This window comes from Rhinatrema bivittatum, chromosome 2 (genome assembly GCF_901001135.1).
Source record: "Rhinatrema bivittatum chromosome 2, aRhiBiv1.1, whole genome shotgun sequence".
Lineage (NCBI taxonomy): Eukaryota > Metazoa > Chordata > Amphibia > Gymnophiona > Rhinatrematidae > Rhinatrema > Rhinatrema bivittatum.
This window is the reverse complement of record NC_042616.1, coordinates 688445079-688466436: the sequence shown is the minus strand read 5'-3', so window position 1 is coordinate 688466436 and position 21358 is coordinate 688445079.

Sequence of the window (21358 nt, the reverse complement as noted above, 5' to 3'; positions counted from 1 at the left end):
GATGCTATCTGTTCAGGAAATTCACAATCACATTGGAAAATATGTAAAAATACCGGAATCTTGGAGAAGTAAAAATTATGCGTTTGAATTTCTAGAGTACATAAACTCAGTAATACAAAGAGATATGATAAATGATTGGCGCCAGTCGTCATTCCACACTCTCATAATTGATGAGAGTACAGACATTACCGTGACAAAAATGTTAATTCTTTATGTAAAATTTCGAAAAGAAGATGAAGCTGCTTACTGTACTTATTTTGCTGGAATTCTGAAGCTGACAGAATGTAACAGTGCAGCTATTGTGACAGCCATTACCAATTTCTACCAACAGAACAATCTTGACTTGAGCAAAATGGTAATGTTCACATCAGACGGGGCTTCTGTGATGCTCGGGAAATATAATGGTGTTGCTGCAATACTTCGACGATCTAACAAACATTTGCTTGAGCAACATTGCGTGGCACACAGAGAGGATTTAGGACTTGATGATGCTTGGAAGCATGACGCTGTGTTGAAAGATATAGAAACTCTAATTCGAACAGTTTACACCATTTTTAGTCGGTCGTCTGTGAAGAAATCCAGGTTTGAGGAACTTTGTCAGGCATCAGAACATGATGCAGTTGCATTCAGGCCCCTTAATGAAGTCAGGTGGTTGTCTCGACATTTTGCTGTGAATGCCTTAGTCAAGAACTACGATATGCTGATTCAATATTGCAGAGAACGGATAGAAGAAGATGATGACCCAATACACAAATACTGCTTAGAAAAGTTGACAAAACCTGAGTATCATGTTACCATCTTTACTTTAAATGATGTATTAGGAGAGTTGGCAGAGTTGTGTAGATGTCTTCAGAGGAGCAATCTAACAACTGTAGAGGCGTTCCAGATGACAAAAGCCAAAATAATGAAACTTCGATCACAGTATCTTGGTGACACCATTCATTTCTCAGGGGAAGTTCGTAATGTTATAGCAACGTATTCTTCTGTCAACACCACTGCTGTCATCCATTTCATAGATCGTGTCTGTGATCACTTTAGCAGTAGATTTCCTGAAGATGAACTTGGTGAATGGTCAGTCTTTGATAAAGATTCCTTTGCATCTGTTGAAAATGTTAAGAATTTTTTATTTGGTTCTGACAACATTGAAATACTGGCAGCTAGATACTGCACCTTGCTAAACAAGCCTGAAGTTGTTCTTAAGAAGAATTTGGTTGCTCAGTATGTGGACTTTAAATTCATCATGAGTGAAAAATTGGCACAAGGTGCACTGAAGAATTTTGACGACATGATTGTTTATATTAGGCAGCAGGATGGGTTTTCTGACTTAGGCCAATTGCTTGACATTTGTGGAACTTTCCAGGCGTTTAGCGCAGATTGGGGCAGATTTTTAAAAAATACGCGAGCGCGTACTTTTGTTCACGCACCAGGCGCGAACAAAAGTACGCTGGATTTTATAAGATACGCGCGTAGCCACGCGTATCTTATAAAATCCGGGGTCGGCGCGCGCAAGGGGGTGCACATTTGTGCAACCTGCACGCGCCGAGCCCAGCGCGAGCTGCATGTTCCCTCCGAGGCCGCTCCGATTTCGGAGCGGCCTCGGAGGGAACTTTTCTTCGCCCTCCCTTCCCCTACCTAACCCAGCCCCCCGGCCCTATCTACCCCCCCCCTTACCTTTGTCAGCAAAGTTACGCCTGCTGAAAGCAGGCGTAACTTTGCGCGCGTCGCCGGCAGCCCCGCTCCGTCCTCCGGTCCCGGGGGCTGGTCCGGAGGCCTCGACCACGCCCCTGGGCCGGCACCACGCCCCCGGGCCCGCCCCCGAAACGCCGGGGCACGCCTTCGAAACTCCGCGTCGTTTCAGGAACGCCCCCAGACACGCCCCCTCCCTCCCCTTTTCGAAAGCCCCGGGACTTACGCACGTCCCGGGGCTTTACACGGGCCGGCGGCCTATGCAAAATAGGCACGCTGGCGCGCGAGGGCCCTGTGTGCATAAATCCGGAAGGATTTACGTGCGCAGGCCTTTTAAAATCCGCCCCATTATGAGAGAGGTTTCAGTCTCATGAATCAGATTAAAACAAAGACCAGAAATCGGCTAGAAGTCAACCATCTGGACAACCTCATTAGGATAAAACTATATTTAATTTCAGGACAAGCAGTTAATTTGGACGATGTGTATTCATTTTGGAAGAACTGCAAAGGACGACGAAATACTTCTATGGTTGATGTAATGTAATGTTTTCTCTTTCAGCTTTCTGCAAGGATCATATGTTGAGAAATTTTCACAATACATGTGAAAATTTTGCACATTAGTTTCAATTTTTGCACACATGCCACCAAACCTTAGAGGGAACATTGCCTGGTACCCTTTCCCCCCACCCCTGAATGCAAAAAGATTTCATTGGTGTATCGTGTCCCCCTCCGACACCCTGACCCGCCAAGTCCAATAAATAATCAATGAGGCCTAGTGGGAGCCAACCCTCACCCTCCCAACCCTCTTCCCACACCGCATTACCTTCAAAAGTTGACTAATTATGATTGGAAAGGCCCGGAGTGCTCCCTAGCCCCGGCCCCAGGCAGTACCATTTCCCAAAATGGCATTGACCTGACCTTCCCCCAGTCATATGACTGAGAGCAAGGTTTGGGCACCGGACTATAACCACATAGCTGAGGGAGGGAACCTGCTAGTACTTGCTTTTTTCAAAGGGTGGTGTGAGAGGATACAGAAAGGCACATTTTTTTTATCTATGATGACAGGGTTGAAAGGGGGATGGGATCTTTCCTTGTGCGGTCAGCTGAGCAATTTTTTATACTTGGCTATTATGGGCACCTTAAATGACAGCCACAGGCTGAAGAGGAGAGTCAGGTTTGACCCCCGCACAATTTATTTTTACTTTTGGCTACTTTCTTTTCCTATAGGTAGGCCCTTTAAATCTAACATGGGAGCATTGGGACCCGAATTAGGGTCTTGATGGTCCTATGTTAGATTCATGTTTTCCCAGGAGCTATAGCTAAATTAATTTATTTACATAGTATTACATATGCATGAGCTGCTTTGCATAGATTTGCAAAATGTATGCATGCATATCCCATGTAAAGCAGCTGACTGCAATAGAGGTGGAAATCTAGGGGAAAATATCAAAAATGTTGTGAATATCATGCCATATAGCACAATATATGCTGTTTAATGCATATTATAGCTCTACTGTGGCTTAATGTATCACCCTATATATAAGTTAGTACTTGAGGCATTGGAGGGTAAAGTTCTTAACAGAAGGCTTGGGGGTGGTCTGCACAGAATGGCAGTTGCTAATACCCTTAAAAAGATTTTTTAAAGAAAACTTTCTGGATGGATCATTTTGGTCTTTATCTGCAGCGATACGCGCATGTTATGAAATCAGCGCATCCATGTGCGTGTGCCGGGAACCATGCGCAGAAGGATGTGTGCACAAGCATTTTAAAATTTAGCTTTAACTGCTCACACACCATCAATACCCTTGACTAAAATCCATACCCCATACACTCATATCCAACAAACATATCTCACATATAAAACCAAGAACCCACATACTTCTAATTGGCAAATTCCCTAACCCATAATCTCCTCTATCAACAAACCCCCATGCAAACCTACAAATTATGTGGTACATTTTAAAAAACAGCGCACACGTGTACTTTTATTCGCGTACCAGGTGCAAACAAAAGTATGCTGGATTTTATAAGATACGCGCGTAGCCCTCTGAGGCCGCTCTGAAATCGGAGCGGCCTCAGAGGGAACTTTCCTTCCAACCCCCCGCACCTTCCCCTCCCCTCCCCTACCTAACCCACCCGCCCGGCCCTATCTAACCCCCCCCTTACCGTTGTTGTAAAAGTTACGCCTGCCTGTGGCAGGCATAAGTCGTGTGCGCCATCTCCCGACCCGGGGGCTGTTCTGAAGGCCTTGGCCGCACCCCCAGAACGCCCCCGGGCCAGTACCATGCCCTCTGACACGCCCCCGGGACGTCCTGAACGTTGCGCCGCCCACCCGACACACCCCCCTAGCGAAGCCCCGGGACTTACACGTGTCCCGGGGCTTGCACGCACCGCGGAGCCTATGCAAAATAGGCTCGGCACGCGCAGGGGCATTTTAAAGGGTTACGCGTGTACCTTATGCGCATAACCCTTTTAAAATCTACCCCTATGTGTTCCTATATCCAAATATACACCACCTACCCATGCACGCTCACATCTGTATAAATCTCCACCGACCCCCATACACCCTACCTGTACCTCCTACAAGCATTCACATACCTCACACCTCCACTACAAACTGTCCTCACATTCACTTCTTATACAAATCTATGATGGAAAGCATTCAGAAGCCATGACATTTTGTTGATGTTCTCACCTCATGTAGCCATAGATCCATTTAATGAAATAACTGAAGCTATACAAACGTTTTTGGACTAAAAGGCTTTAGGAGAGGTTCAGAGTAGAGATCATTCCTACAACTGTACTCCTTCTTATTTCTATGGAAAAGCAACAGGGATTATTAATAATATATGAGAATCTAAGCCTCTTCTGGAAGATGGAGCCTAGGGAAGACTAAGAGCCACTAATCTAGCCTGATAGCTCAAAGTGATATGTTGTTGTAATTAAGAAACTATAAAAAATGTATATAAACTAGAATAACATTGAACAGAAGCACAGCAGGGCACTGTTTATTCTGAGTTTGCAGATACATGCAAGGCTTGCTCAAATGATCCCTTTGTAAATCTTGTAGTTCTGGAGATTCTATCTTTATAAATTATGCAAGACGTTGGGCCTCAGTCACCAAGGCTTTTCTCCCATTCGGCTATGTCTACATCAAAAAGGATTTATGAATCAGGCACGTTGATTTATTTAATTTGATGACAGATTTAAAAATAGCTAATTCCAAAAATTATTTAGTTTAGTTTATCATTAGTACTATTTGTCTTTGTCTTGTTAATTTCTGCTAATGTCACCAGTTACACCAATTTTCAAAGCAAATTTATGTTCACTTTAAAAAATGATTCCATCAAAAATATCTGCACACAATTACTCCTACCAATTTGTGTGCACAGTTACAAACTATTGCATGTGATAGGAAGAGGGGCATGTTTTATGGTAACAGCCTATTTATTGCAATTATCTTAGTGCTTTGCATAAGTATTACTGCACAATGTGTTACCTTTTTGCAGTAATACCACAATGTGTGAGTGAAAGAGAAAGAAAGAGGGAGTGAGATTCTATCTATAAACCCTTTCTAGTAGTTAGCTATTTATGCTAACCTAGGATGTCCACCTAGTAACTTGCAGAGAGGTTTAGATAGTAATGTAGGATAGAGATGTGAATCGTGTGATCGATCGTCTTAACGATCGATTTCGGCTGGGGGGGGGAGGGAATCGGATCGTCGCAGTTTTGTTTTTTTAAATATCGTGTAAATCGTAAATCGGGGGAGGGCGGGAAAACCGGCACACTAAAACAACCCTAAAACCCACCCCAACCCTTTAAAATAAATCCCCCACCCTCCCGAACCCCCCCAAAATGTCTTAAATTACCTGGGGTCTACTGGGGGGGGTCCCGATGTGATCTTCCACTCTCGGGCACACTAAAACAACCCTAAAACCCACCCTGACCCTTTAAAATAAATCCCCCACCCTCCCGAACCCCCAAAAAATGTCTTAAATTACCTGGGGTCCAGTGGGGGGGTCCCGGTGTGATGTTCCACTCTCGGGCCACGGGTTGATAGAAATGGCGCCGGCGCTACCTTTGCCATTTTGGTTCCTGTCCCCCGACGTCACGAGCGTAGGAGATCACTCCCGGACCCCCGCTGGACCCCCAGGGACTTTTGGCCAGCTTGGGGGGGCCTCCTGACCCCCACAAGACTTGCCAAAAGTCCAGAAGGGGTCCGGGAATGACCTCCTGCACTCAAATTGTGTTGCCGTAATGCAAAATGGCCATACGGCCGGTTTTCCCGCCCTCCCCCGATTTACGATTTACACGATTTACGATTTACAACCTAGCTTGATGTTACCCAGGTAGAGAGTCCATCAAGATAGGCTGAGAGAACACTGTACAAATCTCATCACTGTGTGAGTTTCCACATTCTGAAGGACATCAAATCTTCAGTGCACTGTTCTGTTCGTACATCTCACTCTGCATGTCAAAGTGGCCCCTACCCCTTACAATACTACCTAAACCTCACCTCGAGTTACTAGGTGGACCTCCTATAGTAGCATAAATAGCTTACTACAAAGGCTTTATCAATAGAGTCTCTCAGTCTCTCTCTCTCTCAAAAATTGTGCAATGTTATGGCTTCATAAAGCCAGCCCACCCTGACTCCTCCCCTTTTAAAAATTAGCATTGCACCATGCGTTATGGTGCTTTTTGCATGCAAAAATGCCATAACGCGAGTTGGAAAATAACCCCCATATTTTATAAAATCCAAAAATATAGATATAAGTCCAAACTCCTCCTTAACTCTGTCTTTGGGAATGTCTCTACTCAGTATGGGTAAACTTGTGCACATACAGGACATACATGCAAACATTTACTCACATATTAGGCAGGCAATTTTGTAAATTTCCATGTCTACAGAGAAAGTATTTTTTTACTCATGAAAATGCCTTTCAAAATTACCCTCTTAAAGCCCACATATATATATATATATATATATATATATATATATATATATATATATATATAAAGATTATTGCAGAACACATACAAAAATCAAGCAACTTTTATTAGAGCACATTCAAACAATTCTAATCAGTATATAAAAATGCAAGATATCAAAATAGCACAATCTCCAATAGAAAAATGTTTAAATGTCATAAAAAGATAGAGTCCAACTAAAACAATCCTTAGATGAACTATTTACAACAGCCAATGTTGAATAAGCAGATGTTATCCTGTCTTCACATGAGAATCGATCCTTAGCTGGCTTGTTACTGCAATCAATGCTGATGTCTATAGTACACTTAAGATGTCTTCCCTCTACCAGAAACCCCAACAAAGGCCAAATGTTTCACTCCCCACAGGCTGCATCAGGGGGTGAAATAGTTGGAAAATGATACATTCCCGTTCTCAGCTAGGTGGTAGGGAGGCTCTTTCAAGCTCTGTTTGGTGATGTGGAATGTAATATACTGATGTATTAAATACTCCATATTGGATTTTTTTTTTTTTTTTTGCTTACCATTAAAATACAAAGTGTATCATTTTCTAATGATTTCATCCCCTGATGATGCCCGTGGGGGCAAAACATTTGGCCTTTGTCGGGGCTACTTGATTTGTTCTGCAATAATAATCTTTATTTTCATATGAATTTCTGAACACTTTAGTTTTTTGTTTGCTAGTTTCTTTTGATTTATATATATATATATATATATAAAACACTCAGATTTCCATGCCAAATTTGCATGCACATATTTGCTTTGAAAATTATGCTGGCAATAGAACCTGCACAAAATTACACCTGCTATTTGGTGCTGGAATTTTTGCTGTGAAAGTTTACAAGTATGCTTTTTAAAATCAGAAAGTGTACACATAAATAAAATCCCTGCTCAGATGCTGAACCCCAAATGCCTTTCCTGAATGCAAAAAAAATGCACACATATAGGGCCGGATTTTAAAAGGGTTATGCACATAAGATACACGCGTAACCCTTTTAAAACCCTCCTGCGTGCGCCGAGCCTATTTTGCATAGGCTTGGCGGCGTGCACAAGCCCTGGGACACGCGTAAGTCCCGGGGCTTGCCTGGGGGGGCATGTCGGGGGGCATGTCGGGAGTGACGCTGCGTTTTTCGGGGCGTTTCCGGGCGCGTGTTTCCAGCTCGGGGTGTTTTGGGGGCGTGGCCGAGTGCCCCGACACAGCGGCCTGTGTCGGGGCCTGCCGCGCCGGCTCGCGTAAGTTGCTACTGCCCGGAGGCAGTAGCAACTTTTAAGATAAAGGTAGGGAGGGGGCTTAGATAGGGCTGAGGGGGTGGGTTAGGTATGGGAAGGGAGGGGAAGGTGCGGGGGGGAGGGAACGGGCAGAGCGCGCAGGGCTCGGCGCGCGCAAGGTGCACAAATGTGCACCTCCTTGCGCGTGCTGACCCCGGATTTTATAAGATACTCGCGGCTACGCGCGTATCTTATAAAATCCAGCGTACTTTTGTTCGCACCTGGTGCGCGAACAAAAGTATGTGCGCGTGTAGATTTGTAAAATCTACCCCAGCGCTCTTATGCATGCACTTTGGCCCACAAGTATGCAGGTAAAAGTGCATAATTTTATAAAAGAACATTTTTTCTACCTATAAAAATGTTTTCAAAATTACCTTCCGTATGTCTATCCATACATATCTATACTTATATCTATGTCTATCTATCTATTTATCTATCTATATCAATGTCTATCCATTTATCTATCTATATCTATCTATCTATCTATATATAAATAAATATATATATATATATATAATACAGTGAGAGAGAGAGAAAGAAATAGGTATAGCTATATCTACATCAATACAGATTGATATATCTATATCAATCTGTCTATATATAAACTTCAAGTAAGGGTACTGAACATCAGTCTTTCTGAAAAACAAACAGGTCTGCATTTGGTAAAGATAAAAAGAATTGTAAACAGTACAGAAAATAGATTTATACAGCATTACAGAAGCCTTTCGGACTGTATATTACTTTGCCTGGAGAGGACAGACAATTTTCAAAATCATTTTTATGGATACATAGCCATTTACTCAAGTAAAGTGGCTATTTGAAAATTGTCCTCACTCAATCTGGGTAAAAGTATACATGGGATTTCATGGTGCATGCATGTAAAGCCATAGTGCATGTATATTTATTTATTTATTTATTTATTTCGGATTTTTATATACCGACATTCTCAATACAAGTATCGAATCAGGTCGGTTTACATATAACAAAACTTTCGCACAAAAGGCGTTACATGGAACAGCGTTTCTTAACATATAACGTATAACATATAGCATATAACCTATAACATATAGATATTAATAATAAATCAAATATTACATAGATAATAATAATAGTAACTCGTCAACAGGACGTAGGTAAATGTTCGGCATGTTTATAGCGAGAATAAATATCTAGAAAAAATGAAAGGGTAGACTAAATTGTGATATGAGGGTACATAGACCATGTTGATGTGCAAAATATGCGAGAAATGGCATGAGTTTAAGGAAGACTTGATGAATCAGAGAAGTCTTAAACAGGTGAGAAGTTCAGATCTGACGTGGTTGGGTCTTGAAGGGGGTATAGGTGAAACTAGGATCTGGTGTTTGGCTATTTTTTCTTTTTGGGCCGGTGTCTAAGTAAACTTGTGATGATGTATATAAAGCCAGATTGAAGGAAGGCATTTCAGGGGGCATGTTTTGGGCTTTTTCAAAGAATAACACAGATATGAGCAAATTTTCAAAGGGGTTTCATGCAGATAAATAGCATATAGAGGTACATTTTAAAAAAGAGCGTGCGTGCGAACAAAAGTACGCCGGATTTTATAAGATACGCGTGTAGCCACGCATATCTTATAAAATCCGGGGTCGGCGCACGCAAGGGGGTGCACATTTGTGCAACTTGCGCGTGCCGAGCCCTGCGCACGCTGCCCGTTCCCTCTGAGGCCGCTCCGAAATCGGAGCGGCCTCAGAGGGAACTTTCCATTCACCCCCCCCGCACCTTCCCCTCTCTTCCCCTACCTAACCCACCCCCCGGCCCTATCTAATCCCCCTCCCTACCTTTATCTTAAAAGTTACTACTGCCTCCGGGCAGTAGTAAATTGCGCGCGCCGGCGCAGCAGGCCCCCAACACAGGCCGCTGTGTCGGGGCACTCGGCCACGCCCCTGGACGCCCACACACCCCCGAACACGCCCCCCGATCGAACACCGTGCCCCCTGGCATCGCCCCCGACCTCCCCTTTTTGCAAGCCCCAGGACTTATGCGCGTCCCAGGGCTTGTGCATGCCGCCGAGCCTATGCAACCTGATATGTCTCGCTACTCAATTGTTTTTCGCTGACTATTTTCAGTACTCTCCAGTTGTTTTAGTTTGATATCTTTCCTTTCTTCCAAAGCCCATGTTTATGCTCCCTGTTTAATGTAACTTTATCTTCTATATAGTTGTTAATTGGTTTCCCCCCCAGTTCCATTGTAAACCGGTACGATAAGACCTAGTCTTGAGCATCGGTATATTAAATAACTAAATAAATAAATAAATAAAAAATTAGTTGCCTATTTTTAAGAGATATATGCATATAAATCATCAAACTTGTCTGTTGTTTGAAATTTATGGGTGGGAGGCCTGGGTGAACCAGTGGGTGTTCAGGGTGAAGTTCTAGGTGGTCTAGGAGAATTGCAGATGGACTGGGTATACTGGCATAGGGATCGGCCTACTGGTGATTTCAAGTACATGCACAAGTATTTTCAAAACGGTATACACACATACTCTATAAAATACCTGTCTCTGCATACAATTTCAGGTTATTACACATATATGTTATTTTATTTTCACACCCAAAACATATGCGCATATGTTTATAACATAGGTAATGTAAGAGCTTTTATTACACTGGAAGTAGAAGAGCAGTGGGCAAAACTAAAAGGTTCCGTTGCACAGTTTATAAAATACTAGTGTAAATTTCTGAGCATCTACTTACGCACACAAATGCTGTACCACAAATAGGTTTGAAAGTTAGGTTCATAGATTGTACTTTGACACCTATGCATCTTATTTTCCATACACATTTTCCATGCACAAAAAGCAGGTGCAAAAGTTTGCAGGTACTTTTCAATGGAAAAATAAGAAGATAATAACATAATAAATTATGGAAGATAAAGACAAAAAGGTCTATCCAATCTACCCAGCAAGGTTCTTAGGGTTGAAACTGCCTCTCCATGAAGGTTACCCCTATCCAGAAATGTTACACCAAAATTACCACTTGTTATCTCTGTTTTTCATATCCTTCCTCCAGCTACTAGGGATCCTCTGTGTTTATCCCACACCCTTTTGAATTCTGCTACAGTTCTTGTCCTTATGTCTTCAGGGAGGGCATTACAGACATTCACCACCCTTCCTTGCATTGTTTCTCTCCCCCCCTTCTCTCCCCCCCCCCCCCCCCCCCGTGCATCAATATCTTTCAGGTATTTAAAAATCATATCCCTCATCTCTCCTCTCCTGTAGTGTATACATATTTAGCTCCTTAAGTCTTGTTTCAAATGCACTTTTTGATTACCTTCTTCTGGATTACTTCTAATTTATCTCTATACTTTTTGAGATACTGATAGGTTAGAAGCTGTCCAGAGGAAGGCAACCAAAATGGTATGGGATCTGTACCAAAAGTCATACGAGATAGACTTAAGGACCTAAATATTTATACACTAGAGGAGAGGAATGACAGGGGGGGATAGGATACAAACAATTAAATACCTGAAGGGATGGTTGTGAATAAGGCCAAAAATCAATTTCTCACAGCAAAAATGCAATCATCTCTGAATTGTCATTGTCAACTGTTTACAACTATAAGTCTTACATGCTGTGACACTAAGTTTCTGGGCTGTCTCCCCTCGAAACTTTGCGACCTATTTACATGGGTAGCACAACACAAAGGTGGCTCCCGTCTGTGGCAATTTGGATCTAAGTATCAGAGATTGCTTCTTCCTCATTTGAGCTGAGTGTGCAACACCCTGGAGTATATGTATTTTCCTCTCTAAACAAAACAACAATTTGTAAAGAAATGTCTAAGCTAAAGTGTTGCGCTTCGACGGAATGGAGTGCTGATGGGCGCTCCAGCGCAGGATGTAAACTGTGTGCCCTTGTGGCAAGACGGTCCAATTCTGGATACCGGGAAACTAGGGACCTCCACCGGACCTGCACGCCTCCGGGAGGCCACCAATGCAATGGTGATCTCCGAACGGTCCTCCGACCGTTCCCAGCCCTTTCGGACCTGCTGCAGGGAGCCGCAGAGGCGGCAGGCCGGGCAAGAAGCAGAGATGACAGAGGTCTTGGAACAAATGCTGATAATGACAGGATTCAGACGTTGAAGGATGAGACAAGGACTCAGACATTGAAGGACAAGATGAGGATTCAGACGTGGATGAAGGTCAGATGTGGAAGAAGACATGAACTCTGGGAAGGCAAGACATGAACTCTGGCAAGGCAAGGCAAGGCGACTAAAATCATCAATAAAACTCAGGATGGAGAAGACTCCGGATAGAGCACTAACACCCAAGGACGGGGAGGAGGCTGCAGTGGCCAGAAAGACCCGCAGACTATCCACTGGAGCACTGCTCACCGGGGATCCTCCTGGAACCGCAACTCCTGGTGTTACAGCCAGATAGGAAGGGGCAGCCAAAAACTTTCTCCTGAGCCTCAAAACAAATCTTCCCTTGTAAATCAAATTACCACTAGAGGGTCCTAGCACTGGGTCACCACCTTCTCATTCATTGTTGAGGTGTAGAGGGGGAACATAAGAACATGCCATACTGGGTCAGACCAAGGGTCCATCAAGCCCAGCATCCTCTTTCCAACAGTGGCCAATCCAGGCCTTAAGAACCTGGCAAGAACCCAAAAACTAAGTCTATTCCATGTTACCGTTGCTAGAAATAGCAGTGGCTATTTTCTAAGTCAACTTAATTAATAGCAGGTAATGGACTTCTCCTCCAAGAACTTATCCAATCCTTTTTTAAACACCGCTATACTAACTGCACTAACCACATCGTCTGGCAACAAATTCCAGAGTTTAATTGTGCATTGAGTAAAAAAGAACTTTCCCAGATTAGTTTTAAATGTGCCACATGCTAACTTCATGGAGTGCCCCCTAGTCTTTCTATTATCCGAAAGAGTAATAACCGATTCACATCTCAGACCTCTCATGATTTTAAACACCTCTATCATATCCCCCCCCAGCAGTCTCTTCTCTAAGCTGAAAAGTCCTAACCTCTTTAGTCTTTCCTCATAGGGGAGCTGTTCCATTCCCCTTATCATTTTGGTAGCCCTTCTCTGTACCTTCTCCATCGCAATTATATCTTTTCTGAGATGCGGCGACCAGAATTGTACACAGTATTCAAGGTGCGGTCCCACCATGGAGCGATACAGAGGCATTATGACATTTTCTGTTTTATTCACCATTCCCTTTCTAATAATTCCCAGCATTCTGTTTGCTTTTTTGACTGCTGCAGCACACTGAACCGACGATTTCAATGTGTTATCCACTATGACGCCTAGATCTCTTTCTTGGGTTGTAGCACCTAATATGGAACCTAACATTCTGTAACTATAGCATGGGTTATTTTTCCCTATATGCATCACCTTGCACTTATCCACATTAAATTTCATCTGCCATTTGGATGCCCAATTTTCCAGTCTCACAAGGTCTTCCTGCAATTTAACACAATCTGCTTGTGATTTAACTACTCTGAACAATTTTGTATCATCTGCAAATTTGATTATCTCACTCGTCGTATTTCTTTACAGATCATTTATAAATATATTGAAAAGTAAGGGTCCCAATACAGATCCCTGAGTCACTCCACTGCCCACTCCCTTCCACTGAGAAAAGTGTCCATTTAATCCTACTCTCTGTTTCCTGTCTTTTAGCCAGTTTGCAATCCATGAAAGGACATCGCCACCTATCCCATGACTTTTTACTTTTCCTAGAAGCCTCTCATGAGGAATTTTGTCAAACGCCTTCTGAAAATCCAAGTATACTACATCTACTGGTTCACCTTTATCCACATGTTTATTAACTCCTTCAAAAAAGTGAAGCAGATTTGTGAGGCAAGACTTGCCCTGGGTAAAGCCATGCTGACTTTGTTCCATTAAACCATGTCTTTCTATATGTTCTGTGATTTTGATGTTTAGAACACTTTCCACTATTTTTCCTGGCACTGAAGTCAGGCTAACCGGTCTGTAGTTTCCTGGATCGTCCCTAGAGCCCTTTTTAAATATTGGGGTTACATTTGCTATCCTCCAGTCTTCAGGTAGAATGGATGATTTTAATGATAGGTTACAAATTTTTACTAATAGGTCTTAAATTTCATTTTTTAGTTCCTTCAGAATTCTGGGGTGTATACCATCTGGTCCAGGTGATTTACTACTCTTCAGTTTGTCAATCAGGTCTACCACATCTTCTAGGTTCACCGTGATTTGATTCAGTCCATCTGAATCATTACCCATGAAAACCTTCTCCATTATGGGTACCTCCCCAACATCCTCTTCAGTAAACATCGAAGCAAAGAAATCATTTAATCTTTCCATAATGGCCTTATCTTCTCTAGGTGCCCCTTTAACCCCTCGATCATCTAATGGTCCAACTGACTCCCTCACAGGCTTTCTGCTTCGGATATATTTAAAAAAGTTTTTACTGTGAGGTTTTGCCTCTGCAGCCAACTTCTTTTCAAATTCTCTCTTAGCCTGTCTTATCAATGTCTTACATTTAACTTGCCAGCGCTTATGCTTTATCCTATTTTCTTCTGTTGGATCCTTCTTCCAATTTTTGAATGAAGATCTTTTGGCTAAAATAGCTTCTTTCACCTCTCCTTTTAACCATGCCGGTAATCGTTTTGCCTTCTTTCCACCTTTCTTAATGTGTGGAATACATCTGGATTATGCTTCTAGAATGGTATTTTTTAACAATGACCACACCTCTTGCACATTTTTTACTTTTGTAGCTACTCCTTTTAGTTTTTTTCTAACAATTTTTCTCATTTTATCAAAGTTTCCCTTTTGGAAGTTTAGCACGAGAGCCGTGGATTTGCATATTGTTCCTCTTCCAGTCATTAATTCAAATTTGATCATATTATGATCACTATTGCCAAGTGGCCCCACCACCGTTACCTCTCTCACCAAGTCCTGTGCTCCACTGAGAATTAGATCTAAAATTGTTCCCTCTCTTGTCGATTCCTGAACCAATTGCTCCATAAAGCTATCATTTATTGCATCCAGGAACGTTATCTCTCTAGCGTGTCCCGATGATACATTCACCCAGTCAATATTGGGGTAATTGAAGTCTCCAATTATTACCGCACTACCAATTTCTTTAGCTTCCCTAATTTCTCTTAGCATTTCACTGTCCGTCTCACCATCTTGACCAGGTGGATGGTAGTATACTCCTATCACTATAGTCTTGTCTATAGTCACTATAAGGTCTTGCCTAACCTGTGCAACCCCAAAAACAGGTTCCCCAATCCCTGAGTCCAGATGGTACACAGGATTTCACCAGGCCTCCTACCACTTAAAATCTCAAATCCTGAAAACATACCCAGAAGGATAGCCCAGTCAGCTAGTGAGTAGACTGGAAGGAAACCTTCCTGACTCTGGTTAGATTCCATAGACTGGATTAGCATGATTTCCCTGGCTTGGCCTGAAAAATACAAATCAGGTTAAGTTCTTTAACTGCCTCCTAACTCTCCAAAAAATATAAAAGATTGCCCACAGACTCCCTCTGTGGAGTTGTTTAAAAACCCCATCAGAGAGATGTCCATTCCAGACCTCTCAAAGGGAGGAACTGCATTTGAATGGTATCTTTCCCCATACTGACCTGCCCTGCTCTAGCTGGAAAATAGAACTTACCCAGGGCTTACTGGTAGCATGACCGTGGAGTCTGCTACACCAATAATAAAGCATAGGAATCAAACCTTTTCAGATGGAAAGGAAAATGTAGGACTACAGGTCATGGTATGAAGCTCTGAGGGTGTAGACTAAGGAATAATGTCAGGAAGTACTTTTACACAGAAAGTCTGGTGGATGTGCCTACTTAATCTTTAAAAATTAAGTATAAGACGTACTAAGATGGCGGCATGCTGAGAGGCTCGGGAAGCCAGGATTCTTGAAGCTCCTGAAAATTACCTTTTTCTTGAAATAATGCCTGCGAAAAGAAAGGGGAAAATTCGTGTTTTCCCCTCGGTTTCTTTACCTTCAGTAATGGGACAACAAGAAATCACGAACTTCCTTAGCCCGGCAACAAACTTTCCAAGGAACGAGGATCCCGCTGGACTTGATGGTGAGAGAGCTCCGTCTCTGTCTTTGGAGGAGTTATCCTTGAGCCCAGACCTAAGACAAGGGCCGACGCAGAGGGCTGAGATGGTGTTGCAGCACGGACCGCTTATCGGTGGACAGTTTCCTGGATTGCCAGCAGAGGGATCATCAGTAACTGCAGCTCCGAGAGAAGCCGGGCTTGCGGCAACTAACAATCCAGGGACACCGAATGGCGAAGTAATATCAGGTACCAGGCTAGGACCAGGGGTAACCGGGGAAGAACCCTCGGGAGGAACTCTGCAAAATCTTGTGGGAGGAGTACCTGAATTTGCCCCGTTGGTTGTCCCTGAATGCCCTCAGGTTATAACTCTTGTCGCTTTGTGGGAAATGATGGCAGGCATAGTGAATACGTTTAATGGTTTTAATACAAGACTGGAGCATTCAATATCACAAAGTACTACAATTACTTCTCAAATGCAAAAACAAATAAATGTGATTACTGATAAAGTTCATGCTTTGGAAGAGAAGGAGTCTGGAAATTTGGAGTTCAAGCTGCCACAATAAGAGAGAGAGATACCCTTGCTAAGAGGATTGAGACTCTGGAAAATAAGTCAAGGCAATTGACTTTGCGCATTTTGAATTTTCCAAGAGTGATTGGAGAGACTCCATATACCACCTTAAAGAAATTTATGGGGGAAATAATAGAAATAATAGAAAATTCAGATATTAATGTATTGGAGAGAGCAACACTTCTGGTCTCCTATATTTCCTTAACAGATTTACAATTGGTTATGAGAAAATATTTTGTTTTTTTTCCAGTTTCATATATGAATGCTAATGTTAAAATCTACCCTGACTTGGCTGCTGCTACACAAATAAGACGTAGAGGCTTTTTTAGCCCTACGACAGGAAGTGATTGCTTTAGGTTTTTCTTTTATGTTAAAGTTTCCGTGTAAATGCGTGCTCAAGAAAGGTGCAGATACCTTTATTCTTTTTTCTCCTGAACAATTAAAGTCCTTTATTGATTTGAGAAAGCCAGCCACATCGACTCCCACAAATGTATGAGTTTTTTGTTTGCTGCATAGCGTGTAAAGGCTATTTTCTTTTTGAATATTTTATTTCCTGTAATTCTCTCTTTAAATTCCATGGAGTTGTCCTATTAATGATATTGATTTTTGGGTAAATGGAAATATTTCAATAATGATAGATGGTGAAGTAATGCGATAGGATTTAGTCTTATTTAGTCTTATTTTCTTTATTATTCTTTAATATTACAATTGGTTGTTCCATTTTCTGTATTGCAAAAATGATGAATTTTTGTAAACTGAAAAGTAGATAAATAAAGAATTTTAAAAAAAAATTAAGTATAAGATCGACAGCAAAAAAATACCTGTGGACTCTGCAACTAGTTGGGCAGTTCAAATATTGCCCTCATAGTGATCTTCAGTTTATTTCAGTTTATTACGCATGATAGATTGAATCGAGTGTTTTGAAAACCATATTTGTCACTTGTAAATTACATTTTTTTTGTGGAATCTTTCAACTATTTGTAGGGCACATCTTGTTTCATCTTAAACTTTTATTCATGTACTGAGGGAATAGATTGTCAATTCCTCCAGGGTTTGGGCAAACCCAAGCTTCTGAATTTGCTTTATACAGTAATAAAACATTTTATTTATGCACGGTGTACTCTTTTCTGTGCTTTAAAGCTTCATGTCATCCTAAATATGCTGTGCTACTACACACAGTTTTAAGCCTGCTGACCAAGCAGGTACACTATTAGGACCTGTTTTATGAGGCTTCTGGAACTGCTTATAACTGTCTTTCAGCAGTTTTGCTGCATCAATCTCTGCAGCCTTCAGTTTTGAGATCAATGTAAAATCAGCAATTCTTCTTGAAGTACTGCATCTCAAAGCTTGCATTCATCAAATATTTAGAGGACAATATAAAAAGAAGTGATTATCTATAAATTTCTTTCTATGTTTAGATTCCACCAATAAAAATGATAGATATTCCTTCATCATTGTGTGGCAGATAGAGAGACTTTGGGAACTTTCAGAGAAAATAAATAAAGGAAATCAGAAACTGGAAGTTTTAAAGGGATAACAGCATTGTTTTTAATGCAAGATCTGGAGGCAGGAAATCTCTATTGTAATCTAATCGTAAATATTGTTTTAAGAAACTGCACAAGGAAACCATATGACTCAGAATTTATATGTTGCGCTTCCCAGCCACGTTGGTGCCACGACGGGCCTCCTCATCTGGCGTGCCCGTCTACCAGCTCCTCACTCGCAGTCTCCGCTAGTGCTGCTTGCCCATGGTACCCCCGGGCATCTCCAGGCCCATCGAGGCCTTCTTCCTCACAGTGCTCCTCGTGTCGGGGCTTGGCGTCCTCCATAGTGTTGGCCCCGCCCCCTAGCGCATGCACGTGGAACTCCTGGATGTTTAAAGGGCCAAGCACAAGAAACTCGACCGCGGCGCACCCAGATGCCGTCACTTCAGCCCTGTGTATAAGCAGGGCTAAAACTACTGCTCTTCGCCTTGGCAATCGGGTCGACACCATTGGTGTGATAGTTTGCCTCTGTTCCAAGTGTCTCCTGTTCCAGCGACTCCAGTCCCTGCATCTCCTTGTTCCTGTGTCCTTCCCAGGTAGTACCTATCCGGACTGACTTCTTGGAACCGACCATTGCCTGCCTGACCATTCTCTTGCCTGCCGCCTAGAACCAACCACTGCCTGCCTGACCACTCTACTGTCTGCCACCTGGAACTGACCCTTACTTGCCTCAACTACACATGGACTGATTCTGGTATTGACCCTGCTTTGGCGGACCTCTCTTGGACTGACACTCTGTCTCCTTGTGTGCTCCACCTCCTGGTGGCAGGCGCTCTCTGGGTCCAACAAGAGGGCAGTACCAATCCTGCACCAGGCCGAGGGTCCACCTCCAGTGCAACATTATAGGATTCCTTTGCTCTAGACTTTGATTGCAATTTGATAATTGTAGTCACATTTCTTACTTATTAATATACTGAGGTTTTCTTAGTGAAGAGCAGTATTTAAAATATATGAATAAACAAGAAAATATCAGAACATAGGATATTGCAAACAAATACAAAATTATTAGGTATGATAATAAAAATTCCTGATTTTACAGTCAAATAAAGTTTTTCCTGATGTATCTAGTGTGATCCAGGTTAGCAGGAAATGTTTCCTGGAGACGAAGTATTGAGTATTGGGGTCATCTTTTTCCTTAAATATTCATTCAAGTATATTGTCAACTATCAGAGTAACCAATACATTTTTAAATCATGAACTTTTAACATCTTTTTGAGGGAAAAGATGCATGAATTACATTTATTCTTAGTTTCTTCTGGATTTGTTCCAGTAGAGTTATCCTCTTTGAGCAAAAGAGTTGTTTACTATACTGAATGTGTTTATTTTAACTGTCTTATTAGATCTCTCCTCTTCCTCCTCTTTCCTCCCCCCTCCCCACCAATATGGAATAGAATAAATTCATGGTTTAATTTTCTTGTATCTCTTATGACCGTTTCCTATTTTATTGTACCTTAAGGGGTAATTTTCAAAAGGATTTAAGCACAAAGTAGAATATATCATAGCAAATTTCAAAAGCCCATTTATGCTCTTAAAGTACACTTAAACTCATAAAATCTATTGACGATTCAATAGGATATTTCATAGAAATTTTCAAAAGCCCACTTCTGTGCTGAATGCATCTATGCACAAAAACCTCAGTTTAAATGCATAAATTCTTTTGAAAATTACCCCTAATTGTTATTCTACATTTTATGCTTGAACTGATTAATGAATACAATTTAAAAAAGAAAGTAAGAATAGAAACAGAAATTTTAGTTCTAAAACATTTGAGATACCATGAGACGTACAATTTATTATTACAATATATAGAGTACTATATAATCTTTTCTTCTTTTAAAGAATCCTGCTTCTAAAAGGGTTCTTCCCGTTTAGTATCTATATGGAAGGATGCTTAGAACATTTCTTCAGATTTTCAGCTACAATCAGATGCTATTGCATTTTTCTGATATTTATTTATTTTATTTATTTAAAATTGCTTTTATTCCACACTTTCCAAAGAACAGGAGTGCAATGCATGCTTTTTAACACATTTCATTTCAACTACTTATCTTAATATCCCAATTAATATTTCAGTGTCTCAACATGTTCTAAGTCATTTTACAATTGACATGTCAATCTCCGCTGTGCATACATGTTTGATGCCATTCGCATTCCTACAGAAAGTAAGCTAACACTGTACCTTTATAAACAATATACATTTTCTAATATAATTTGTTTTCTAGTTTTAAATAAAATACTATGACTATTATGTTAGCCCATTTAGGGCCTGATTTACTAAGGCATTTCACTCTTTGCTCAGGAATCAGGTGGGCCACGTGGATGGTCTGTGCAGGCAGGCAGTACAATGGGCCACTGGCAGCAGGAGAGGAGTTAGCTTGTATGCATGCTGGTTTGTTGTCTGCGTGGGGTTTAGTATCTTTGTGCATGCACACATGAACATAATAAATTGCCATATTGGGTCAGACCAAGGGTCCATCAAGGCAAGCATCCTGTTTCCAACAGTGGCCAAACCAGGCTACAAGAACCTGGCAAGTACCCAAACACTAAGTAGACCCCATGCTACTGATGCTAGTAATAGCAATGGCTATTCCCTAAGTTAAACTGATTTATAGCGGTTAATGGACTTCTCCTCCAAGAACCTATCTATACTAGAGATGTGAATCGGAACCGGAATCGGTTCAGATTCCAGTTCCGATTCACATGTGGGTTTTTTTCCATCGGGCCCGATCGCGTTTTGTTTATCGGCTGCGCCCCAGCCGATAAACAAAAAACCCACCCCGACCCTTTAAAAGTAACCCCTTAGCTTCCCCCACCCTCCTAACCCCCCAAAAAACATTTTACAGGTACCTGGTTGTCCAGAGGGGGTCCCGGGAGTGATCTCCCGCGATCTCCCACTCCGGGCAATCCTCCCGCTCCCAGGCTGTCGGCTGCCACTAATAGATCTGAAATTTCATTTCTGAGTTCCTTCAGTTTGTCAATCTGGCCTACTACATCTTCTAGATTCAGAGTGATTTGGTTCAGTTCATCTGACTCATTACCCTTGAAAACCATCTCTGGAACTGGTTTCTCTCCAACATCTTCATTAGTAAGCACAGAAGCAAAGAATTAATTTAATCTTTCAGCAATTGCCTTATCTTCCCTAAGAGTCCCTTTAATGGGACTCTTATGGAAGAGTCATCTAATGGTCCAACAGACTCCCTCACAGGTTTCTTGCTTTGGATATCTTTTAAAAAGTTTTTATTATGAAGTTTTGCCTCT